This window comes from Tursiops truncatus, chromosome 12 (genome assembly GCF_011762595.2).
Source record: "Tursiops truncatus isolate mTurTru1 chromosome 12, mTurTru1.mat.Y, whole genome shotgun sequence".
Taxonomy (NCBI): Eukaryota; Metazoa; Chordata; class Mammalia; order Artiodactyla; family Delphinidae; genus Tursiops; species Tursiops truncatus.
The window spans coordinates 23,363,649-23,391,269 of record NC_047045.1 but is presented as its reverse complement, the minus strand read 5'-3'; the positions used below and the strand labels follow the sequence as shown (position 1 = coordinate 23,391,269).

At 41.5% G+C, this 27,621-nt stretch overlaps 1 protein-coding gene across 2 annotated transcripts in view; it reads left to right on the top strand.

Moving 5' to 3' along the window:
• The window catches only part of BACH2 (BTB domain and CNC homolog 2), a 361,717-nt gene that overhangs the window by 211,457 nt on the left and 122,639 nt on the right, over positions 1-27,621 (top strand). The window lies entirely within an intron of this gene.

The window sequence follows — 27,621 nt, the reverse complement described above, 5'->3', positions numbered from 1 at the left end:
GGTGGCGGTGCCTGGCGGATCGCACATGCCACTGCGCTGCCTGCTCACCACCGTGGAGTCTTTGAAAATGCCCAGAGATAAGTCAACGTTGTTTTTTTTCCCTGAAAGTCCTGATACAGAAAAAGGATGAAAGTACAAACACTAACTGGAAAAAATGTCACACATTTTAGCTGCTTTGCATCCCTTGTTAGGACGAACCCTGGCTTGGGTTTTTTTTGTGTGTGTGTGTGTGTGTGTGTGTGTGTGTGTGTGTGTTTCACATTTGTGGACTTGTACGGTAGGTGGAGCAGTGTGGGTGGCCCAGAAAGAGTAGCGGTTAGAATAAGATTTTCCATTTATTGCCCTTTATGCGTGGCTAAAAATAAGATTCATACAAATCAGAATGTGTAAGGCAAGCACAATCACTCTGTTAACTCTGATGACTGGTTTGCCCACATCTTTGCATCTGTCTGGTAAGTGGTGCATTGGGGAAATAAATGTGTCTCCGTTTCAGCAGCAGCAAGGCGGCCAGGTTTGGGCGCTGTGTGTCTACCTGCGATAGTTTATCCGCATTTTCCCCTTCTGAAGGAAGAAAGGCACAACTCATACATAAACAAGGTGTGTCGCAAGAAATAGTGATGGGATCCTTGAATCTTTTGTTGAAGAGTAATTGCCTTGTTTGAAATGCTGTCTTACAGCATCCATCTTCTTGGCTCATTGTTAGAAAGTTGTGTCTTGTCAACTCATAGAACAGCAAGGGAGGGATTCCTTAGCGGTGTTGCGGAGAGATGGGAACCCTTTTGTTCGCGCAGGGACGGGGTGGGGGGTGGACAGCGGCGGGGAAAGGCCTGCTGTGGACACAGACGTCGGAGGGGCAGTTAACCGAGTAAAAACTCCCTTCATCTGACGGCCGAGTCTCCTGCAACCACAGTAAGTGGTAACGTGTCGGTTTGTGGCTACAAGAAACACCAAAGAGAGGTGGTGTTGGTGTTCACAGGGAAATTTGCACCTCCGTGATCCCAACGATGGTGCTGTCCCTGTTCTACTGGCTGAGTGGCTGTGACATTTCCAAAGAACGAGAATGTCTACAAGCGTGCTAAAGCCTTGCAGTTTGATGTCATTTGGGAAATAAGATGAGTCAAGAGAGCAGTCATTCCAGAAGCTTCTGGAAACTGATGACTGCAGATCACATTCCCCACTGGTGTCTCCAACCTCAGCAGATGGTGAGGCAGGGTAGTTAAAGTGAGACAAGAGCTTTGGGAGAAGGAGGACCCAGCCTCAAATATTGGCTTAGCTACCTGTTGACCTTGATCTAGTTACGGAACCTCTCCTAGGCCTGGATGTCTTTCATTAAACACTGCAGCAGGGGTAGTGCCTACCTCATAGGGTGCTGGTGGGGCGTCAGTAAGATCACGCACGTGAAGCACAAAGCGAGCCTTCAGTGAAAGGCTGATGGTGATGCTTGTTCGTGCTGTTGCGTCGTACAAATGTGGTGGAGAATTTCAGGGCATTTGTGGGGTTCCCCGCTCTGCTCAGAGTACGGATTTTGGAATTAAATGGACACAAGATCAGCCTCTTGTTCATCGTTTCTCAATCAGAAGGCTACAGGTCATTTCGCAAGTAGTGTGGCTCTTCATCAGCTGCTGATGCTCTCCAGGGGCTCAGTTTTTTATTTTGCCATTAAATTAGCACCATGGAAGCCTCTCTTTCCTCTGAAGGTGAGCGCTGTCTTGTGCATAATCAGTTGTTTTTACCTTTTCACTGTTTTTTATTTAAACGTGGATATTTCAGTTCTGACATCTGTGCATGTTAATTGTAATACCTGCTGATGTACATCATGAAAGAGAGAGCGTTAATGTTATAATCAAGGAAGGTTTTAAATATTTCAGGTGGGAATGGGCAAAACTTGAGGAGCAATTAGCTTCCATGGTGGTCTAATTCCCTATAGACAATAGCACATCTGTTATCACATCTGATCGATCCTATAGATAACCAGATGCTGACAAGAAGAAAACAATTACTGTTTCTTCTCCTTTTTATTATTTTTTGCAAGTTATTTTGTTTAATGTAATGTACACCTGCCCTTCTAGGAGTCTTTTTCTGCCCACCAAAGTTTTCCATTAAATAAATACATTGTATATTCCATAATAAGGTCATCATCGTAGGTATCACTTTTTTGGTTAACCTTTAGTATTAGATGCTCAGGAGGTCACATCAGACTCTTCAGCCTCCTCCGTGACCTTCCTGGGATGCAGTTTCTTCATTTATCAAATTAATAAAGAAATTATGACTGTACCCTGACTTGGCCTCACTTGGGACCTGGCCAGAAGTGATAAATGAGACCAATAAGCTAAGGAATTAAAACGTGGTGCAGGTATAAAGCAGCACGGCTTGCTTTTATCAATGGATGGCTGCTTTTATCAATGGATGTATTTTGCTAGTTTAAAATTTTTTCTCTCCAAATTTTTCTTTTCATGGTCTGTCCTACCACCCCAATCACAGATACAATCTCTGAGTTGTAATGTATATGTTAACAGCATCATTGGATTTTCTGGATCTTTCACGTTAGGACCCATCAGTCTGGTGGGGTGCAGATATTCCTCAGGTTAACTACACCAGTAAAACCTTTCTTTCACTGGAATGGTACCCAGGTTCTTTCAGTGCATCCAGACAGTGCTGTTTTTTCCTTTTTTTTTTTTTTTTTTTTTCCTGTTGAAAGAAATGGAAGAATGCTTTTCAGGCAGAGCAAATCATTCTAGGTGACTAACAAGTTCCTAGCATTGCAGATACAGCCTCAGTCCCCTCCATGAACACACTTACTCCCTATTATCTTTGCCTGTCTTATTGCACTTTGCCACAGACTGAAGTTTCTGTAAAAATCATAGGCAAGGGCTTTCCTGGTGGCGCAGTGGTTGGGAGTCCACCTGCCGATGCGGGGGACGCGGGTTCGTGCCCCAGTCCGGGAGGATCCCGCGTGCCGCGGAGCCGCTGGGCCCGTGAGCCGTGGCTGCTGAGCCTGCGCGTCCGGAGCCTGTGCTCCTCAACGGGAGAGGCCACAACAGTGAGAGAGGCCCGTGTACCGCAAAAAAAAAAAAAAAAAAAAAAAAAAAAAAAAACATAGGCAAAAGAAGGTGATAAATTAGGCTCTGACTGTGACTTCCTACCACACCTTCCTAAGGAATGACACAGATTCTGAAATTCATCTCGTTGGTGTACCGCCTACTTCTTCCTGCATAACCGCCAGTTTTAACCTATCCTTCATGTGTAGTGTGAGGGTACTGGCCAGGCTGGGCTCATTATTCCTTTGGTTGAATGATGTAAAGCATTTGCAATGGAGATTTACTCTAATGATGTATTTTAAGTGCATGTCCTCATTGCCGGTTTAATGCATTCAGTCATGGAATGCTTTAGAGTTTATTGCTAATGGATGAATCCTCGGGAAAATTGGCATTTTCAATAAGATTGACATCTGGAGTGAGAAATAGAAATCTAATGAGAGCATTTCAGCCGAGGTTTGTAATTAGGGCTGAATGGAGTAAATTTGTCCGCGCACACCCCAGAAGGGTACCGTGGAAGGTGGAATTACACACTCTGCTATGAATGAGGCGTGAAGGCCAATGGATGAGTGTCAGGCCACGACACTGTGCAGTATAAATGATACTGTCACCAAGTGCTGCACCAGGGTATCAAGGGAATTCCACTCCAGGAAATTACATTACTTAGACAGACCTGAAGGCATTGTGTCGGAATGAGAGGAGGGAAGAGAAGGCTGTCAGCGCCAAGCGGAAGGTATTACATCACAGCTGGCTGCAGGGGTGGACGTCACCTGTTTCCATTATACCTGGCGGTTTTATATTCTCCTTTGTTAATTCGTTTTCAGAGGTTACAAATGTGTACATGTGAAAGCACCTCGTGTCTCCTGGGGTATAGGTTTCTGTTGACCACAAGGGAATAAATATAAGTTGACTTGTATAAACGGGTTAGTGCTGGATTCCCTTTCTTGTCATTTGTAGCTGGTGATATTAGATGTTCATTTCTAACCTAGCCCTTGTCCTATTTTCTTTTGGTGACAGTCCTACATACATTATGAGGATGTAATCATCCTTCTCTCTGTGACATTGTTTCTTTTCCAACACCCTGCCTTCATAAGAACATTCGTTTCTCTCATCCTGTCCTAACATTTTTTCCCTCTCATCACCTTCCATCCTGAAGGGGCAACAAATTGATCGGCGCCTAACATTTCATTTCCTGAAAGAATTCCAAGTTAAGAACAGTTGATTCCTAGAGTGCCGTTTGTGGAGAAAAACTGTTTTTTCGCTTCCTCTATTTTCTTTTATCCCCCCCGCAGTGAAGTCAGGCCACCTTTTGGGGGGAAATATTAGGAGGAGAAAATAAGAGCATCAGTTGGACCCCTGCCTCCTTGGCCACTGGAGGTGTTCTGGGCACTTTGTCCACTTTGACCTCCAATGCTAGTTCTTGAAAAAGCCATACCAACTACTCCGGGGTTAGTCACAGCCACTTCTTAACCAGAAAGCAGATGTCCTCTCTGAATGGATAGAGAGTTGAAACTGCAACATTTGGACTCTCTCAAATACCTGTTACACTTTGTCCTTAGTGAAACAAACCTGATAAGCGTCTCTGATAATCTGTTAAGGAGGAGAATACATGGTATTCTGCAGAATGTCTCTATAAGGCTTCCAAACCGCAGGTTTTGAGCAACCGTTCTGAAACAGGGGACACAGATAGCAGTGACAATAATATCTTGGATTTGACTTTTTATTCTTTCCAAAAGAATACTTGATCCATATCAGGGTACTGTAATTTAGTCTTTATTTTGTAGCCATAGTTACAATCTTATTTTATTCACCCAAACATAAAACTTAGTAAAACCAAGATACTTGGGAAACTACTGTTGAGGGTGGATAGGAGAAACCTTGGTTCACAATAAGGTGGGTGATATTTCTGTATTATGTTAGGTACCATCACCTTAATGACATTTTAAAAAATGCTGTTAGTTGATGATTCTAAAGTGATAACTAAGTGTAAGAGGCGTGATGCGAAATGTCTGAGTATCACGTGCCATCCGCAGCATACAAGGACTGTGCTTATAGTCATTGCCTTATTTACCAAAGCGACACAAAAAGTCTGGGGCCCTTAGTTTGTATGTGAAATGAGAGCCCCTCCCTAAATAAACTTACTAGAATTTTTTGCCTTCGTATTATGTTATTTTGATGGTAGTATGTGCCTTATATCTTATATTTTCATTTCATGCATGACATCGATTGGGAGATCCCATGTGTTTTGCCATTGGCCCTAATAATACACATGTGGCATATTTCTTTGTCCCGGCAGCATGCTATCAAGCTACATCTTTTGAGTTTTTCTGAGTTGAATCCTGATGGAAGGTGTTTAACAGCATCTAAATTGGAGCTGGGTTAGATGCTCCTCCAGTCTGTAGAGGTTCCTTTGTTCCTGCCTACCTACCCATGTTTGACTACATTCTCTCGTTTTTTTTTTGTTTTTTTTTTTTAACATTAAAATTGGAAAGGGAGAAAGGGGGAGCTCCTTAGGAGAAATAGGTCTATGGAGAATTGTGAGTATTCATTCAGAAGCTATTCTTAGTTCTGAGAAATATAATGAACTTGAGCTTTGAGTCCTGCTGAATCTCCCATTAACGATCCCACCATCACCACCACCTCTCCTCTTGAATATGCTTTCCCCAAAGACTACTGGTATTTTTCCTCTAATATTCTGAATGGAGTATCTTCCAAGGAAGACTCATCTTGGAAGGCATTGAGTCCTGTTGCCCAGCAGGGCGAGCATCTAAATTTACTGGATGATTCTTAATTGTCCTATGAAATGCTTCTATGTTGCATTACCTAGAAGTCTGCGGTGTAGAAGAAACTTTTCCGTAGATCTTGATTTACTTGTCAGGAGTCAGCCCATTAATGTTAGCACTTCACTTACATGATCATTATGGTGTTTCCAACTGAAAACAGCTGCCACACGCTCCGTGTTCCCGAGTTCCCAGTGCTGCAGAAAAAGGGACTTTTGTTCTGACTTGATGAGGGAAAAAATGCAAACAACAACATCAGCCCTACCACCAGAGATCCTATGAAGACACGTTCAAATGAACAATAAAGCCGTTTGTTCACAGATGACATAAGGATATAAGAATTTAAACAATAAGACCTCTTGTGAAGTGTGGCCGAATAGGCACCACAAACGTTGTGAAGTGCTCTGTCTCAGGGAAGCCAGTTTTTACACGGGCTTCAAAAAACCCATTAACGTATAAAGCACCTTTTAAAAAAGAAAAGAAAATCACTTGTCTCGCTATAACATTAAAGCAATTTCTGTTCTAAAGAAAGCTAAAATGCATTCATTTAGATAAAGTACATGCACTATAATTTATAAAAAATACAGTACTCTATTAGGGAATATAGTGCCTCTTCCCTCCTCTGCCTGAAATGGGAAATCCATCATTTGGTCAAGACCCTTCTTCCTCTGAATGATATTTATTTCTTTGAATGAAAAAAAAAATCCTTTAAATCACTTAGATTCAAGATGAAATTTTAAGGCTTGACAGTACTTCTGTAAATCCTCTGACACTGGTGGAACACGGGGAGGGAATAATCCTGCTTTAAAGGAAATTTTTTATTAAAGTTACTTTTATTTAAACCCTATCCCTTTTTTGCCTTGCACCTGTGAGGAAGGCTTGGTATATTTGTAAACCCCAGCAAGGCAACGGCAGGAAAATGCAGAGATTTCCTTGTCAGCTTGGATCAGGTCTCTGATGATGCCCCCAGATTATTTGTTTTGAAGATTCTGATGCTTAAAATGTGACCCTCCTACTTCAATAAAGCAAAAAACAATGTTACCTTCCAGGAAAAGTAGGGGGGGGAGAAAAAAACACAATTTAACTGGCCAGAGGTGCTTGTTGAGCTGACTTAGTATTAAACCCTAAAGATTTTCAAGTACTTGCAGACGGATATATGTACAGCATCCTTTCAGAATCCTCTTAATTGAAGAAATGTTTCATCTCTGTCTCTGTTGACAGAGAAGATTGCCTACTGATAATTGCTTTGCTTAAGTGTCTGATAATATGCCAGGAATGAGAGCATTCTGTGTTAGGTCATCTTTAATTATGTATGTGCCACCTGTCAGCTCTAAATCAGTACCAGATTAAATCCTCGTGGAGTCAGTTTGGGGAGGGTTGGAGGCAGGCTGGGGTGATCTCTTTTAGAAACAACAAAAATACAGAGTAGTAAACATGGCTTATAACCTGCAGCTTTTTTAAGGAGCCTCGTCTTCATTGTTCTTGGGCAGGAATAAACTCTTGGTACAACTGAAAGACGTTTGAAATCTCGCCCAAGCTACCTCAAGTGGCGATAAATTGCTGCGAGAGAGGATGGTAGTCCCATCTGTTGCATTTCCTTTTCGCTCCCTCTCATCATTGTAAATGAGCCAGGGAAAAGCTCAGAAACATTTTTTATAAGCTGTGTGAGGACAGGAAATATGTTAATGATGTTAGATTTCCTACATTCCAGGGTTGTTTTTTTTTTCTGTAGTTGGTTGGCTTTTTTAGAAGGACAAATGTGGGTTGGAAATAATGCTTGTTACTTTCTGTCAGCTTTTGGTAGTTTTATTCTCACTTTTCAGGGTTGTTTGGGACTTTCTGGTGGGATGTTTAGTGTTCTTTACTGAAGGTTCTGTTCTCTCTTCTATCCTTCGATAGCATGGATTTGTGAAAGGTGTTTCTCTTTGTTCCCCTGTCAGAGGTTACAGGGAAGCCTTGAGATATTGTGCGCTTTTTACAGGGAAGGAGGTTGGATTGACCAAGGGGCTGAAGGCCGAGAAGCGATACACGGAAGGGAACAGCAGGTGTGTGAGTGATCACGTGGTGAGTTTCCCAGTCTCCCCAGCAAAGGTGAGGCTCCTAGCCTGACTGCTCTCCAAACTGAGAAAATTGCCTCTGTAAGAACTTGTGAATAATAACCTTAGAAACAAGAATTTGGAGATCCTGAAATGCCTCATTCCAAACACTACTGGCTAGAGACATTGAAGAGAAAAACAGGTCAGCTGAAAAAGGGGTAAAGACCTCCACCTCTGTGATGTTCTATCTAGCACCATGGTCCAGCTCATGGCTCTGAAGGACGCTTGGCTGCCTTCTGATACTGGAGGAACCAAATTTTTGACAGTAAATTTGATGAGGTACATAGACTCCATGAACAGGGATCGGCATTGAAGAGGCCATCAGAGAGTATGTCTTAAAAGCAGTGGTTGAAGGAACTAAGGAAGGTGAGCCTGGAGAAGATAAAAAGAAGGAGACACACAGTAGCTGTACTTCGATGCATGAAAGACTTGGTTATTCCAGAAAAAGCAGAACCGGAAGGTACAAGAGAAAGCGATTTGGGCTCAGAACAAGAATTTTCTTGCAGCTAGCGCTAGCCCACCATAGAACCGGTGGTCCCATTTGGAACAATTAACCCCCTTCCACCCCCCATCACTAGACTGAGGATCGTTATCTTTTAGGGCCATGCTTGGGAGCTGTTATAGACAAGACTGCAGCACTGCGCGGCAGCACAAACCAGATAACCCTAGTGTTATTTTGAAGGATGAGAGTCCCCATTCCATGCAGCGTCATAGTCAGGATGACCATGCGACATTAGCCCCAATCTCTGTGCGGTTCCTGGTTGGTCTGGTACTCAGCCTTCATCTGCCCACAAGTTACAGGTTGAAAGCGGGGATGGGGTCGGGGGAAGGGAGCTGGCTACTTCCGCCAGGAGTCCATACAGTGAAACAGAAGGAGCCCTGGATCACATCCCAGTTCCCGCGCATCCTGGCCCCTTGCTAGCTGTGTGACTGTGTGAGTGGCTCCCTCAAAGCTTGGAAGCCTCTATTTCTTGCCATGCAAGATGGAAATAATAGTGTTCACTTCACGGAGTTGCCGTGAGGCTTAAGCAATGTGCTGTCCATAGGTGGGTGCTTGCCCAGAGCCCCTGCTCCACCACTGATGACCTCTGACCTCAGGGTTGTCACCGGTACAAGGGACAGAACTGCCTTCCTTGCAGGGTAGTTGTGAGCTGGACGACTGAGTAAAATGTCACATACAAAAATAAAATGCTGCATATAAAAGTCCCCAGCACGCTGCCTGCTACAGAGCGGATGCTGGTCTTGTCAGCTTAATTTCACCCTCTGGACCTGGGGAGACTTGGGAGAAGGTGTCCTCTCTCACGCATCTCTGCTGGTCAGGTGCTCTCTGACCTTCCCCAGAGACCTGGCCTGATACTCACCGGTCTCCTGTCACCTTGCCATCTCACCATCGAGCCACCTTCTCTGCTTCTTCTTTTTTCTTCCTCCTCTATTTCCTTCTCTCCTAATCCTCTTATCATCTTTTTCTCCAGCTAACTTCGCTCTGTGCATTCTGGGTAGGATTATTTTGATGAGCACAAGCTCTAAAGTACTATTTTCAGTAATTTTTTTGTTACTGAAAACAAGAGGTGTCAGGTAGCTTTGCAGGGGACGGGGGAGGCCTTTCTCATTTTCTTCTGAATTCGCTTAAATTTATTTTTTTTAATGTTATCATTTTCCCGTTCTCCCCTCCCTTGGGCTTACAGTCGTTAACTTGCCAGACACACAGCAGCTGAGTGTCTCTGTGACGTGGCTGGAGTTGGGAAAGTGTCTTTCACGGGGAACCTCACCCATATATTAACTCAGACAGAGCAAACTGCTGAATAAAGAGCCCCGGCGTGCCACCTTGATCTTCTTGGTCCCATCCTTTCCCATGGAAAGGGGGTTGCTGAAACAGAAAAAGCGACAGGCAGGGGTCGGGGTGAGGGGGTAGTTTCAGCCATTTTACTGACTCAGAAATTGGAACCCTGCCATCCAGATTGAGGCATCTCATCCATCTAGCCATCCATCCATCCATCCCTCCATCCATCCATCCCTCCACCCACTAAATATTCAGGAAACAGGTCCTTATCTAAGACCCAGCATAAGGTCCTGGGCAAACATGAGGCGAGCGCTAGAATCCCTGCCCTCAGCCTTCCTCCTTTCTCCTCTGCTATTTGAGCAGGTGGAACAGTGGCTCGTTTCATCTGTATTTCTGTATTCCTGCAGTCCTCACAGGTCTAGTTCAGTAAATGCAGGAGTGACGGTAAAAGCTGTGCGATGGAGGGAGGGAAAGAATGAAGGAAGGAAAATCATCAGAGGAAGAAAGGAAGTCTCTTTGTATTATGTGTAGTGCCAGACATGTAAATTGGTGCACACTCTAAGTGCAGTTTAATGATAGCAACGAGAATCCAGGGAAGCATCGCTGCATATGGAAATTTGAATAAAATTTCCAGGGAAGTGATGCTAATTTCCTCAGCTACATAGAAGTCAAAATGAAAGCCATGCATTCTCCGAGTACATCCCCTAGAACACGCATTTCTCCTGATTTTTCTCCCACTAAGCGATGTAGCTTTTTATTTAGCAGAAGGCTGCAACTTTACCCCTCCAGTCATTTCTGGTTTTTCAATCAGAAAACTGAATTCTTTCCCTTCCAAGGAAAGTAAAGAACAATCTATTTCTCCCCCATCGCACCCAGCCACCTTTTACCTGTAGTGTTTCTTTGGGGCCATTGACCTGGTGGGAAGAGGGTGGCTCTTAGTTCTGGGATCAGCCTATGACCCAGCGGCTGCCAAAGGACGTGCCCATTTCCCTGCATCTCAGCGCCGCCGTGGGAGGGACGGGAGGAGACTGCCTGTGTGCACCCCTGGGTTGTCCCGCGACAGTCCCGCAAAGAGAGATTTATACAAAAGCACCTTGAAAATGCAGGTGTTAAATATGTAAAGAATTTTATTGCGAAACAGATGTCAGCTTGATTTTTCACAGGACATTTATGTCTTTCTAAAATCTTAGCACAGCCCCTGAGGTCATTTGCTGTCTGCAATTTTGTCAACTGACAAATTCCATTTCAAAGAAGCTTGCAGTGCCCTAAAAGAGAAGTCAGTTTTTTCCTTTTTTCCAGAAAATTCTCTGGACCTTTGTGTTATTCGCAACTATGCACGTGATATTTTTTTCATCAGCCAGTGCAAAGATATTGGAGCTTTAACCTTCCACTCCCCTGGTTTTCCACACCACCTGGTTTCTGTTTTCAGTGCCCACCATGCTATGCAGCGTCGTGTAGAAGCTCAGTCCCCACCCTCAGAGTTCACCGTCAGGCAGAGGATGTACGACATACACAAATAGCTGTGACATAGGTAGCAGGTAACGGGTGCCAATCTATCTGATAGGTAGAGTCGGGAATAAGGGCATCTCTGGGAGAGGTAAACTAGCCTTTTAAGCAGGATAAAGAGAAAAAGAAAAAGCAAGACAAATTCGAGTGTCCTTAGTACTGTCTTACCATATAATATCTTACGTTTGTCTTATCCCTCTTATTATACATCACAGGACCCTGAGGACAGGAACTCTGTGATTCATCGCTACTATATTTGGTGATGCCTGCTGTGAGCTTACAAATAGTAGGTCTTAGGGAATGGTCACTTGAGCAAATATTTTCTGTATCATCTCATACAAAATTTCAAGCTCAAAATCAATACCCCTATTTTAAAAAAAACCTCAGTAACTTAATTCTGTACATATATATGGCATTTGAGGCCTTTCCAGAATAAGTATTTTTTAACTACTGGAGAAAAAAAGCAAACAAATGCTGACTTCAGGAGGAATTCTAGAACACAGTCAGAATAAGGAAAGTGATTTTGTTTACACTTGAAATATAAACCAAGTGCAGAGAGATTTCCAAAAACTCCCTGCAGCAGGAAAAGTGGCTGCTAGAGGACCTGTTTCCAGGTATAATCGGGTTTCCCTTTTGTCAGGTTTAATTAGGTAACAGAAGCTCCTTTTACCCAGCCATCTATACAGTACGGTGATTTAGCCACTAACGTTATACTTATTGGAGATGTCCCCACTCTTTACTAAAATTCATAAGCTCTGTTAGTGCAGAAATATTTGTCAAATCCTTTGACGTATCTCCAGGTACTATAACTATCCTTGGCATGTAGTAGGTGCTTAATAAGTATTGGCCAAATGAATGAATGAATGTGTCAAGTCCTATGGTAAACTCTGGGGCTAGAATGATGAGTAAGGTATAGTCTTTGCCCCAGGAACCCCATCATCTAACAAGGAGGACAAACATATGAAGACAGCAATTATTGTAGACTGTGGAAAAGTAATGACAAAGCTAGGCAAAAAATTATTCTCTGTGATTTGTATTATCGTTGTTGTTATTACCTTGAAACAAGAAGTATCAAAGAACAGTTTTTATCACTTGTTCTGTCCGTTTGTTTTACTAACCTTCGTCCTAAATTGTCAAGTTTCCTGGGTGATGGAGGGTCATGATAAGCTCCAAATGCAATCCGTGCTAAAGGTTGCATACAGAATCCAAGTGAACATCAGACTTCCAAGGTCAAATCCAGTGGCCTCGTAAGAACAGACATTGCTGGTTTGCAATTGTTTTTTCCAGAATCCTTGCCAGTCCACTTTCCTTTGCAATCCCTCTTCCTCTCTCTTCCCTCTTACAGGTTAGTGTTCCATAGCTACCTGAAGAATTTCACCTACCACCTAAGTACTGAGAACTTGACTATAGCTTATCTGCAGGCCCAACTTCTCTCCAGTGCTTTATAGCAAACTGCCTACTGGATTTCATATGCCCTCTGTCCAGACCGGAACTCGTTATTTCACCCTCCCATTCCCTCTGACAAGAATAATCCCTTCACTTCCACCCATCAGACAAGTCCATGAGTCATGCTTCCCCTTTGTGCTCTCCATCCAAGGAGTCTCCAGATCCATTAACACAACTTGCAACCTCTCTGATCCAGGCATCTCTTCAGTCCTCACCCACTGACCATCCTATCTGCAGCCTTTCCCCCCTCCTCTCCTCTGTTGTCCACAACGAAGTGATCTTTCTAAAACACAACTGTGAACCCATGCATTCAAAACCCTTCGATGCAGCCTGTAACCTCTTATAACCTCCTGCATGTCTGGCCTCTGGAAATTTCTCTAGTTTCATCTCCTGCCACTCCATCTTTATTTCTAAATCCCCAGGCTTTTACCACATTGCCTGGGTTCAGTGTGTATTTACTGAATGAACCAATAAACCCAGAGCTGAGCACTTACATAGGAAGCCTAACAAGTAAAAGCAGAGGCAGGAATCTGTGTGATGTGTCCAAGAGAGGAGACCAGTAGCTCAGAGCTGGGGAGCAGGAGATATAGCTGGACACACACACACACAAGCCACTCTTGCCCTTTGGCCACACTAAACCATTTGTGGTTTCTCTATTACCCTGTGGTTTCACAGCTTCACACCCTTGCCGTTCTCTTGGACCCTCTCCCCATCACCCACCTGTCACACCTGGCAGGCCACCTTCTCTGTGAAGTGGCCTCTAACCTAACCTTCCTCCAGATAGTCTTTCAAGACTGCAAGTGCAGCGGTTTAACTACCACCCTTACACTTATTCTAGTTTTGGTAGGTCCCTTCATTTCTCAGGCTCACTCTTCTCACTGACTCCTGGGCTAGTCTGTTTTCTCACTCCTGGGTTACTAAGTTGTCCTAACTGTGCCTGGAATCCACCCTACCCTCTGCCACCAAACTAATCTTCATAAATATCAACTTAGCCCTTTGCTCCAATAACATTTGGTTTAAACGCTCAGGCCTGACTTTCCGGGTCCTTCACGCTGCCTTCTCACCCGTCCTCCCAGATCCAGAATCATGTGCCCAGCTGTGTCTCTACCTCCCCTGAGTCTAAATCCCTTTAGTTGTGAGGTTTGGTTTTTCCACAGACATGCCCTTCCTTCTCTCCACTCTGGGTTTATTGTTTTGTTCAGTAAGTGTACATCGAGCCTGGCTGTGAGCTGAGCACTGTGCTAGGTTCTTGGAACACAGAAAATAGAAAATAAAGCATCCTCTGCCCTCCGGGGGCTCTCAGTCTATGGAAGTAGATAGTCACAAAAGCCAACAGCATAAAAATTCAGTGAAGGAGAGACAGAATTGTTTGGGTAGCTGTCACATTCTACCCATCCATTAAGATCTATCCGAGTCGATTTTTTGTCCAAATTAATATTTCTCTTTTATACACCTTTATTTTGACATTTAATCACATACAGACTCATATTGTTGTATAAGCGTCTCCTGCACATGTGTCCTACTTCCACAGGTGGATTTTAAGTGTCTTGAAACAAGGCCTATGTTGTCTATGTTTTTTACCAGCTTTATCAGTTTGAACTTGCTGTGTAACAAAATATCCCAAACATAGTGGCTTAACAAACATTATTTCTCACAATTTTGTCAGTTGGCTGGGCAGTTCTCCTGGTTTGGACTGGCTTGATAGGGGCTAAATGACCCAGGATAGCAGTAGGCAAACTGCAGCCCATAGGCTTGCCACCTGTTTTTTAAAAGAAGGTTTTATAGGAACACAGCCCTGCTCATGTCGTCTGTAGCTGCTTCCACACTACAACAGAAGAGTTGAGTAGTTGTGACGGAGATCATATGACCCACAGCTTTAAATATTTACTCTCTGGTCCTTTGAGAAAATGTTTGCTGAGCCCTGCTCTAAGACAGCCTCACTTATTTATATGTCCAACAGTTGGCGGGCTGGTTGGTCCAGGGAGGCCTCACCTGGGATGACTCAGCTCTATTCTCTGTGGTCTCTCGTTTTCCAGGAGGCTATCCTGGAATCCTTTATATGGTGGTGTCAGGATTCCAAAAAGTGGCAAGAGAGGGCAAGCCCCAATATGCAAACGTTTCTCAAGTCTCTGGTAGCATCACATTTTTCTGTTGTCCCTTTGGTAAAAGTAAGTCCCAAGACCACACCCAGAGTCTACTGGGGGGACTACCCAGGAGGCTGTATTCAAGAAGGGGATGACTGCAGCCAGTTTGGAAAGCAATCCACCCAACAGCCCATCCTCTCCCAGCCACCATTCCCCTCGCCTCCAGCCCCAGTGCTCAGCACTGAGCATATGGTGGGTCCTCAATACGTGCTTGCAGAATTGAATTAAAAGCACAAATTGACTTTTTGGTGGAAGAGAGTAGGACAAATAGTTACTGTGACCCTCTCATAGGCCCTGGGATTTAGTGATGAACAAAACATACAGTTCCTGTGCTCGGGGAGCAGGTAGCCATATTCAGTTCTGTGTGTCCTTCCTGTCTAGCTGTGAAGTGGACTTCACTCTTAAGATTCCTGCTAAGGATCTTTGGTGTTTAACTATGACTCTTCCATCCATTTGTTATCTCCTTTCTGCCCCCTCTACCTACCCATTATCAGGACTTCTCCAGCCTACACACGGCTTGCTTTAGGATGCCCTGCTTCTAGCCTCTTCCTCCCCCTTCCCTCTGAGCATCAGATCCTCCCAAGGCCTCATTTTCATGAGTCTACTCCTTGCTCAAAAGCCTTATCTATCCACCAACTAGAGCTTAGACTCTTTAATATCCTTAGCAAGCACCTCAACACAGTCCCAAACTCCTCCTTGTCTAGATTCCTTGCCCTTCTGTGAATACACACTGTGTATCTGTACGTCCATTGCCAAATGTGCCTTTTGAGATGCTACCCATCTGCCAAGGCCAGGCCTAGGTGTCGTCTCCTCCATGCTGTCTTCCGGATTGCTCCTATTGAAAACTATCTCCTCTTCTGCACTCACAGGGTGCCAAGTTTGGAATGTAACTCAAATGACGTATGTCACATAATGTTCGGCATTTGATCCTGCCTCATCCGTCTCGTGCATTGCACCCTCCTTGAGATTAGGGATCAGGTCTTCTGGATTTTCATTTCTTTCTGAATGCCTTGCACAAGGGAGACTTTTAGTGAAAGCTTGTTTTATGAATAAATGAGTAACTGACATTTTACCATTTCCAAACACCTTATCTGCCATATTTCTAAGAGGCCGTTGATTTAAATATAATATTTTGTGTACCACCAAGAAAGAAAAAACATACCAGAGAAATGCAAATCAAAACCACAATGAGATATCACCTTACACCTGTCAGAATGGCTATCATCAAAAAGACAAATAACAAGTGTTGGCAAAGATACGGAGAAAAGGGAACCCTGTGCACTGCTGGTGGGAATGTAAATTGATGCAGTCACTGTGGAAAACACTATGGAGATTCCTCAGAGAATTAAAAATAAAACTACCATACAATCCAGCAATTCTACTTCTGGGCATTTACCTGAAGAAAACAAAACACTAATTCAAATAAATATATGCATCCCTACCTTCACTGCAGCATTAGTCACAATAGTCAAGGTGTGGAAGCAACCTGAATGTTCATCAATAGATGAATGGATAAAGATACACACACACACACACACACACACACGCACATTGAATATTACTCGACCATAAAAAAGAATGAAATAGTGCCATTTGTGACAACATGGATGGACCTAGGGAGTATTATGCTAAAGGAAATAAGTCAGAGAAAGACAAATACTCTATGATCTCTCTTATATGTGGAGTGTAAAACACCAAAGAAGCAAAACAAAACAGAGACAGACTTACAGATACAGAGAGCAAATAGGTGGTTTGGGGGGGGGGGGCAGTGATGTAGGCAAAAGAGGTGAAGGGGATTAAGAGATACAAACTTCCAATTATAAAATAAATAAGTAAAGAGGATGTAATATATAGCATAAGGAATATAGTCAGTAATACTGTAATAATGCTGTATAGTGACAGACGTGTGGTGATCATTTAATAATGTCTTTGATTGTTGGATCACTATGTTGTACAACTGAAACTAACATCATATTGTGTGTCAACTATACTTCAATTTTTAAAAAAGGAAGAAAGACCAAAGTATAATAAGCTATCAATTTTAAGGTATATCCTAATTTTTGAAATATCAATATTATTATGTGGGAAAATGTACATCCTAGAATCAGTAAAATACATAATAGTAAATCCAGTTCAGATAGATACAAGTATCCAATTAGATATTTATAAAACACCTAAATGTGTTAGGCGTTAGAATCTCACACAGCCATGTAAGAAAGGTAGGGTGGGTAGTATTATTCCCATTTTACAGAGGAAAAAGTTAAAGTTCAAAGAGACTGCAATACATATTCAGAGTAAAACAAATACTGTAAACAAGGGAGCTAAGTCTGATGGCCGAGATACAGCTACCTTCCTAAAATCACCTGCGGATATCAAAACCCTTAAGCCAGCTCTAGGTCTCATTATCAACATGTGCCATTTTCTTTCTTTTCAAATTATATGCACGTCAGTTGGCCTTTCCGTTTGTTGCCTTTCCGTTTGTTTTTCCCAGCTGTATTGTCTTGTCATGTTACCCCAGGAACATCCTGTTACTTGACGTAACGTAATGCAATGGTATGTGATATTTCATGCTGCTTAGCAAAACTTAGAATGATTGTTGGATGCTTAGATTTTCTTCGGTAGTAATTAGTAGGCAGAATCTCTCTCACACCCACCCATAGGAGTTTCTCAACCATCCATTAGCCTCAAAATAGTAGAAGGCTTTCCAAACCCAACACTTCACTTAATTAATTACTTCATCTGACAACCTCCTTTTGGATTTTAGAAGCACTCTGCCGAATTTACATCTAAGAGACAGCATTTTTTATTAGTAAGTTTAAATATTTGCGGCACTTTAGAAGGAGTTGGTATGTGCGGATTTTGACTTATGTAGACATCAAACTGATTTTCCGAATAGGGACGTTAAAAACTCTTTCCTACGTATGTCTGGTTGTATTTTCGTTTTACTCAGATTGCTAGGCGAAATAAGGAAAATGCAAGAGGAAGCGTCTCCCCAGATCAGCAGGAACTGGAGAGTGTTCAGGTCTTGGCAGAGTCAATTCAGCCTTTCATCCGTCCAAGGGAGATGTGTTGAAATCCCCGCACTGTTCTCAGGATTACTCAGACTTTGAGTAGCTTGTCGATTTCTTGTCACTGCATTTTTTTAAAAAAAAGCAGTTGGAGAGAGGGAAAAAAGTCCAGAAGACTAGCCAAATGATAAAAAATAAGATCTGTGCAAGAAAATTAAAAGAGGTTGTTCAGCTTGGAGAAGAAATAGTGAAGTTAATTTCTACCTTCAAATACATAAGGTGTTTTGTTGTTGTTGTTTTGGTGAAGAAAATAGCAGTTTAGCTATACCTTATGACCACTAAGCACAAAATAAGAGGAAGTGGACTTCAATTTGTGTTGGACACGTTACATGGTGACAAAGTTCTAAAAGTGGTTCCCAAGGAATACCACAGTGAAGGAGGTGTCTATTCTAAGACGTTTAGGATTCACTTGCCTAAGTGGATAGGAGACCAAATTAGAAAATCTCTTATGGCCCCTTCAGCACTGTGATTGAGTTAATCTCCTATTTTCATAACTGTGCCAAACAACTTCTGGGTGATGACTATCAGATATGTCCTATAGCTTCTATCACTGGCACATGGGTAAAGTTGAAGATAGGATGCAGCACACCCTCATGAAAAGTTAAGATTACACAGTCCCCAAGTCCTTATAGAATATATATGAGGACTAGACTTTCTGTCCTGTAGGTCATGTGTGTGACTCATGTTCCATGTCACACACATGTTCCACGTCACATCTTAAAAGACGTTTGGGCACTTGGCCTTTTCAAGAATGTTGCTCCTGAAAATATCCCCTTTCTTTTCTGTATGATTAGTTTCTCCCTTTGTGCTCAGTCTTTCCCATGGACATATAAAATCTTTAATATTGCCCAGTGGGAGGGAAAAAATTTCTTATGCCACACCCTCTTCTAGCTTCTACCTGACTTTACTGCTCTCTTTCACACAAAATGTCTTGAACTTTTTGTCTAGAGGTGTTATTTCTACTCCCTCATCTGACTCTACTATTCCACCAAAACTGTTCCTATCAAGGACCTCCTAGTTGCCTCATCTTCTTCACCCTCTCAACAGCATCCAACACAGTCAACCATTCCCTTCTTTCTAAAATCCACTGTTCTCTGGACCTGCATGACAGCACGTTTTTCTGGATTTTGTTCTTCCCAGTCACTACTGCTGTCTTCTCCTCTGCTCCGTATCTGAATTGGTGTGTCCTGGGGCACAGTCCTAACTTTCACTGATATCTCATCTGATCCCCAAACTTCATGGTACTAAATCCCCAATTTATATCTCCAGCCCTGATCTCTCCCCTGAATATCAGGCTCATATATCCAGTGATGTACTTGACATATCCACTTGGATGTTTCATAATCATTTCAAACTTACATATCCAAAACAGAACTTAGGCTTCCAGTTTTTTCACGTATTAAGATCTTATGAATTCTCAAACAAAGATTGTCAAAGAAGGAAACAAACCACCATGAGTGAAAATCAGCACAAACAACAAATAATACTTTGATTACCCCTTCCCCACCAAGGACTTTGGATGTTTAAATTATCAGATTAAAAAAACAAAAGGACTGCCTCTATATATTTTAATTATTTATTTATTTACTTATTTGGCTGCATCAGGTCTTAGTTGCGGCACGCGGGATCTTCATTGCGGCATGTGGGATCTTTCGTTGCAGCACACAGGCTTCTCTCTAGTTGTGGCACGCACCACTCCAGAGCACATGGGCTCAGTAGTTGCATCACGCAGGCTTAGTTGCCCTGCGGCATGTGTGATCCTAGTTCCCTGACTGGGGATTGAACCTGCGTCCCTTGCATTGGAAGGCGGATTCTTAACCACTGGACCACCAGGGAAGTCCCTATTTCAAAAATGTTTAAGTTAAAGATACAAAAATTAGCAAGCAACAATGGGCTATCGAAATCACCAAGCAGTTCTTAAAAAGAAACAAAGAGAACTTTTAAAAATGAAAAAAGTAATTCACTGACAAAAACATAAGTGGACATGCTCATTTGTAATCGATGAATTCATGAACTGGAAAATAGAACTAAAGTAGTTTCATACAATAGGGCACAAATAGATGAGGAGATGGAAATATAAGCAAGAGAGGCTAAGAGTATGGAGGGCAGAATAAGAAGGACTAACGGGCTTCCCTGGTGGCACAATGGTTGAGAGTCCACCTGCCAATGCAGGGGACACGGGTTCGTGCCCTGGTCCGGGAGGATCCCACATGCCGCGGAGCGGCTGGGTCTGTGAGCCATGGCCACTGAGCCTGCACGTCCGGAGCCTGTGGTCCGCAACGGGAGAGGCCACAAGGGTGAGAGGCCCGCATACCGCAAAAAAAAAAAAAGAAGGACTAACATAAGACAATTAAGAGTCACAAAAGGAAAGAATATGCAGGATGGAGATGAGACAGTGGAGAATTTATGGCTTAGAATTTTCCAAATAAGGTGAGAAATATGGATCCACAGATATAGGAAGCAATGTATACTAGGCATACAAGTAAAAAGGCATACATAACTTTTACAATGTAGTAAGACTGAGGATCAGTGAAGACAAAGTTTTACTCATAAAAGGAGAAAACACAGATCACACCTACCAAAGAACAATACTTATACTGACCGCAGACTTCTCAACAGCAATAATTGAAGCTCAGAGACAGTGAAATAATGTTTTCAAGGTTCTGAGAAAATAACTTTCAACCTAAAATTGTGTACTCAGCAAAAGTAACTTTCAGAAACGAGAGTTGAAATACTGTTTCCATAAGAGGAAAACCTACAAGAGTTTACCAGTCGCAGACGTATATTGAAGGAATTTCAAAGATATACCTCAGAAAGAAGGACAGGGATAGCAAAAGAAAAGTCTGAGATACAGGAAGAAATGATAAGCAAAGAAATTGGTTAACATGTAGGTAAACCTCAACAAATATTGTTGGTTTGAAATAATAATGTCTAATATAGGGGAAAAGATAAACTAAAATACTGGGTAAAACTCCACATATACAAGAAAGAGCTATCAGAGTTAGCATTATATGGTCCTTTTATTGTTCTGAAGGAGATTACGATATTAATTTTAGATTTCAAGGGTAACTGTTAAAAGAATAGAAATGGTATATAGCTTCCAAGGCAGTTTTTTTAAAAAACTTTTTTTAAAAGCAAGGATAAAGACAAAAATGAAGCATAGAAAAAGTAGGACAAATAGAAAGCAAAAGTATATCAGCTATCACAGTGTATGTAAACTTTCTGGCTAAAAGACAGATATAGTAAAATTAAGATTCTTTAAAATAATAATAATTCAGCTCTACAGTGTTAGAAAATACACACCTAACATGGAAGGACAAAATAAATGGATGAAAAAATATATTCCAGCAAATGCTACTCAAAAGGAAGCTAGGGTAGCTTTATTGATACCAGTCAAAATAGACTTTAAAAAAAAAGACTTTAAGACAATGTTATTTGCACAGGGAACTATATTCAGTATCTTGTAATGGCATATAATGAAAAAGAATATATATATGTAACTGAATCACTTTGCTCTATACCAGAAACTAACACAACATGGTAAATCAACTACACTTCAATTTTCAAAAAGTAAAAGAAAGTAAGAAAAGGCAACATTATTAAGGATAGAGAGTTTTAATTCATTGGAAAAGATATAACATTTCTAAAATAGCCTCAAAATTTAAAAAACAAAAATTGATAAAACTGTAGAGAAATTTCTCATGTTTCTCTAAGTTATTGTTCGGTGAAGCAGACAACAAATAATGAGTAAAGGTGTAAAATTTAGGCAGCACAATTAAATAGCTTGACTCATGGACATAAGGACTTTGTACCAAACAATTAGAATACATGTATTCTTCACAAGGAAGAGCTATAAAAATTGACCTCATACTAAGCCACAAAACAAGTCTCACCAAATTTCCAAGGATCACTATAATAATGACCATATTCTCTGATCATAATACAATTAAATTAGAAGTCAGTAACTAAAAGACACCCACACACACACAAAATCCCCCCCTATATTTGGAAATTTTAAAACATTTCTAAATAACTCATTGCTCAAAGATATCATAATGGAAATTTTTGAATACTTAGAATTGAATGATAATGAAAATATTACATATCAAAACTTGTGGGATGCAGTGAGACTTGTACTTAGAGGAAAATTTATAGCCTCAAGTGCTTTTAGCAGAAAAGAAAAAGTAAAATTTAATAAGGTAACTTTGAGAAGGTAGAAAAAAGATAGAGAAAACACGGGAGGATGAATAAAGATGGGAACAAAAGTTAATTAAATTGAAAATAAAAATACCACATAAGGGATCAACAGAGCCGAAGTTGCTTCTTTGAATGAGGTTCATAGTACAGAGTTTTATAAAAACGCAGATAGTAAGTATTTTTGACTCTGTTGGCAATACAGTCTCTATCACTCAACTCTGCCATTGTAGTGAAAGCAGTTACAGATATGGAAATGAGTACTGTGGTTCTGTTTCAATGAAATCTTATTTACAAAAACTGGTGACACAGTTTTGGCCTGCAGATCATAATTTACCAACCACTGGACTAATGTAATGGTATGACAAAGTTTACATTAAAAATAATGACAGGGGCTTCCCTGGTGGCGCAGTAGTTGGGAGTCCGCCTGCCGATGCAGGGGCCACGGGTTCGTGCCCCGGTCCGGGAAGATCCCACGTGCCGTGGAGCGGCTGGGCCCGTGAGCCATGGCCACTGAGCCTGCGCATCTGGAGCCTGTGTTCCGCAACGGGAGAGGCCACAACAGTGAGAGGCCCGCGTACCGCAAAAAAAAAAATTAAAAAAATAATAATAATAATGACAAAGTTTGGCAAAGTGGCTGGATATAAGATCAATATACGAAAATTAGTTGCATTTTTATACACTAGTAACACAGAAAAGTAACTTTAAAAAAAGTTATAGTTTACAGTAACAACAAAATTTTTAAGTACCTAAGAATAAATCTAACCAAATTTGTGCAATACTTAAATAAATTTAAACTTTATTGTTTAATCTGCCTTATTCTGAGACCAGTGGTTTTCAAATTTTTGGCCTCAGGACCCCTTTACACTTCTTTTTTTTTTTAATTTTTATTGGAGTATAGTTGATTTACAATGTTGTGTTACTTTCTACTGTACGGCAAAGTAAATCAGTTATACATATACCAACTTTTTATTAAGATTATTTTCCCATATAGGTCATTACAGAGTATTGAGTAGAGTTTCCTGTGCTATACAGTCCCCTTTATTTATACTCTTAAAAATTGCTAAGAACCCCAAAGAGCTTTTGTTTATTTGGGTTTTATCCATATATACTTACCTTATTAAAAATTAAGACTGAACATTTAAAGTATTTATTAGTTAAGTTAAAAATAATAAGCCCACTTACATGTTAACATAAATAACATATCTATGAAAAAAATGAAATCTTTCAAGACGAAAACAATAGTGAGAAGAATGGCATTGCTTTATATTTTTCCAAATCTCTTAAATGTCTGGCATAATAGAAGACACTGCTATAAGACAGTTGGATTCTAATATATGTTTCAGTATTCAGTGTGTTGTTATATGGTGTTTTGGTTAAATTAGATGAAATTACACTTCACACAGACGCATAGTTGGGAAAGGATGGAGCCTTTTAGTAGTCTTTTCAAACAGTTGTGGATACTCTTCTTTGATACTGCATCAAAAGTTGACAAATGGTAACTTCCTAAAGGTTAGTTGCCATGCAGAATCTAAAACCATATCAATGAACTTTTCATACTCCGTTACATTAAAATGCATTGGTCTGCTTTGCATATTGAATGGATCTATTACCAAAGCATGATTTTTTAAGTCCATGACTGGTTAGTTGGAAAATATTGATTTACTGAGTTATACAGATCTTCAGAACGGTGACGGATTTCATTTTACAATGTCCAGAAAGTTCACATGTTAAAATGACCACCAATCGCATCAGAAAAATTTTTAAGTTTGGGGAAGCTGTCAAGCTCATAGTAGTAGATACACATTTTCAAAAAATCTGCTTTGTAGAAGCTTGAATTTTATCATTGGCAACAAATTCTGCCAGTTGTTTTCCTTGAAGTAACAGCTTACCTTTTTCGTTTTCAAGAAAATATCAGCCAGATACCTACATCTGAATAACCATTGTTCATCAGGCATTCTTTCAAGTAAAAATGTTGTTCCACGAAAGTTGTCATTCAACTTGCAACTCAGACAACACCACAGGTATTTTTCCTTGAGACAACAATCGTGCCTCAGTGTGCAACAAAACTTCTTTATGTGTATTTGTCACACAGAATGTTACAATGACGTGTACTCAAATGTTGAGATTTAATATAAATTTAATACAAATAATAATTCTTACTGCTTGATCAAGTACATTCTTAAGTGAAACTAGCGTTTTGTTTTACTGTGCATGTCTGGTGGTGAAGAACTAATACAGTCAGGGCCACTGCCTGTGTCATGCTGAGGCACCAGCAGTTTTACCCACTGTTACATTTGCACCATCAATGCAAATGTCAATGTGTGAAAGAAACAAACAGCATCTTAGTATTATGAAAACAGTAGTGACTTCACTGACTTTCTGAAACGGTCTCAGGATCCCCAGGGGTTCCCGCAGACCACCGTGGAATCAGTTGCCGTAGACCTTCATGTGGCTCTCTCCTTCATATCACTCAGACCTCTGTTTAAATGTCATGACCTCAGAGAGCCCTGTTCTACGTAGCCCCCAGTGGCTCCCTAACATATCACCCAGTTTTGCTTTTATCATAGCACTTATCACTATTTGATAATGTACTGTTTATTTATTTATGTGTTTAGTATCTGCCTCCCCTGACTGGAATATAAGACCTGAGAATGTAGGGACCTTGTCTGTCATGTTCAATGTAATAACGGTGTCTCCAAGACCTAAAATAGTATTTGGCACGGACGGAGTCGATAGATGTTTGAGGAGTGATTGAATCCCATTGAGACGGGGCACGGGGAGTTGGGATTCTCATCATTTCTCACTCAGATGGCCTCACAGCTGTAAGTAGCTCTTTTGCGCTCACTCTGGATCCTGTGGATAATAACAGAAGGAACTTCTGAGTTCTGCAGTTTTACATGTATTAACTCAGTCCTCACAAGAACCCTGAAAGCTAGGTATTATTTACCACCTTTTACAGAAAAAGCATTTGAAGGTCAACAAGAACTGTTTTAAATATAAACATCTGATAAGCATTAGAGCCAAAACTTGAACTCGTATCCTTCAGCTTCCTCCCAGGTGAAACAGTAGCTCAGTGGATGCCCATTAAGATATACTCATAAGAATCGCTCAGAGGACCAAGGTTTCAAGAGGTGGCTGCTAATGATGAGGCCGTAGTCATTCAGAAAGTGTGTTTGTTAGAGGGAATTTTTTAAATAATTAAAATTGAAACTCTGAAGTTATAACAAATGAGCAGCAAATTTTCAAAATTAACTTCTTTGCACATTTTAGAAATGTTTACCTCAACCTTTAATTCCCAAGAAACCATTGTTTCTTCAGTCTTGGACCCCCAGGTTCATGATCTTTCATAGGAACTGTAGCAATGGCAGATGAGCATGGAGTTCTTGTGTTACGTTCGTACCAAAGATCTTTCCTTTGTCCTGCTTCCTGGCTGGAGCAAATGTACAGTAACACGTGATAACATGCATGTCAGCATGAAGACTTAAGCCTGAACCTAATCTCAGCTATTACATCTTTACTTCCTAGATTATGCCACAGAGAAGCTATGACTGAATATTTAGGGGCCACACAGAAGTCAGCAATGAACATGGAATATGAGTCCAGCCTCCTGTTGTCTAGAGAGATGCTCTGTTTGCTTCAGGTTTTATGTGTAATCTTTAATACCAAGGAGAGACTTACCAAGAATCTTTCAAGGGAGCTCCTAGACTAGCCCATTAGATACCAAGAGATACGGAACCTTTGACAGTCAGTTCCCTAAGATTGTGTTTGCTAGCCCAGAGAGGTATAACGTTTTAAAAATAAAGTGGAGTGCTAGCATTCTATCCAAGTTCTGTTTCAAAGGCTGCTTGTGAGAACTCAGGGCCGCTCACCTGCAGGGGTTAGTGGTGTGAATATAGTAGGCACTGGTGGCAGGGCCTTTCTTTTCCACCCATGTGAAAGTCCACAATTATCTATTAACTTAAGTTCACCCTCAATTAGAATATAAATACTCCTGGGAACATCAGGAGAGGTTCTAAGTCAGTTACAACTTTCTGAAAACGAATGTGAGCTCTAAACGCACAAAGGCGCTCAGCTTTACCAAGGAAACTGGAGGGTGAGAAGAATAGAAGGGAAGGGAGAAATGATGTGTGAAAATGAGGTGCAACGTAAGAGATTCTGTCCAGCAGAAGAGCACTGATATCCGGAAGACAGAAGGAGGGAAGGGGGACTTCTCTGGAAGAGCCTTTGCTTGCTTCAGGCATTCCTAGGGTAGACCACAGATGTGCCACTATAGTTCTAGCTGACGCTGGATTCTCACCAGCACTGGGAGAGGAACCTGTCTGTCTATACTGCAGGCCCTTCCCACTACCCCAGCCCCAGTAACTTCCTCAAAGCACCCAAAGAATAAAGATTTGTAAAAACAACAAGACCAGTTTGTTAGGGCCTGGGCTTGGCCTCATGCTAATGACTTGCTTGGTCTTGAAGTCACCCTTCCCTGCATTCTTGTAATTATCGTGTAAAAACCAATCACCTTGTCACCCCCAAAGCGCAGTAGGTGAAATATTTGCAAAGTGTACAAAGGGATGTTCTGATGTGTTGTTTTCTTGAGTTTTTTAATCCAAATCCCGAGAGGGATGACTCACTCTTCTTGTGTACATCCCCAGCAGCAGCACAATAGCTGTAGTTTGTGATATAAGATTAACGTAGGTCAGGAAGCCTCTTTCAGACATGTGTCTCCCACTCCCAGCACATGCCTGCCATGGAGTCACTACTCTAGTGTGTTTAACATAAATTTCTCCTTTCCATACTGTCTACTTATCTTAGGACTGTTTTAGTTTTTGTTCTTTTTCTTTTGCACAGGCCTCTCACCGTCGTGGCCTCTCCCTCTGCGGAGCACAGGCTCCAGACGCACAGGCTCAGCAGCCGTGGCCCACGGGCCCAGCCGCTCCGTGGCATGTGGGATCTTCCCGGACCGGGGCACGAACCCGCGTCCCCTGCATTGGCAGGCAGATTCCCGACCACTGCTCCACCAGGGAAGTCCTTGGGACTGTTTTTGATCCATGATACGGTTCTTATTAACCTTTTTCTCTTTTTTTGGTCTTCAGTATCTGTTGAGTTCCTGGCAGGGTTTAAGGAGTCTCTAGCTTCTGAAGTAGAAGCAGCAAGCCATAAAAATGTAGGGCTGCTGGAGGGACCTAGAGATTATCATACTAAATGAAGTAAGTCAGACAGAGAAAGACAAATATCACATGATATCACTTATACGTGGGATCTAAAAAATAATACAGATGAATCTATTTACAAAACGGAAACAGACTCACAGACATGGAAAACAAATTTATGCTTACCAAAAGGGAAAGAGAGGGGGGAGGTGGATAAATTAGGAGTATGGGATTAACAGATACACAGGACTATATATAAAATAGGTAAGCAACAAGAATCTACTGTGTAGCACAGGGAACAATGTTCAATATCTTGTAATAACCTATACTGGAAAATAATGTTTTATATAAAAAACATTTCCTGGATTCGTGAATGACTGAATCTTCCCATCTTTCCAAAGTTCCACGTAACGTGGCTCTTCTTTGAG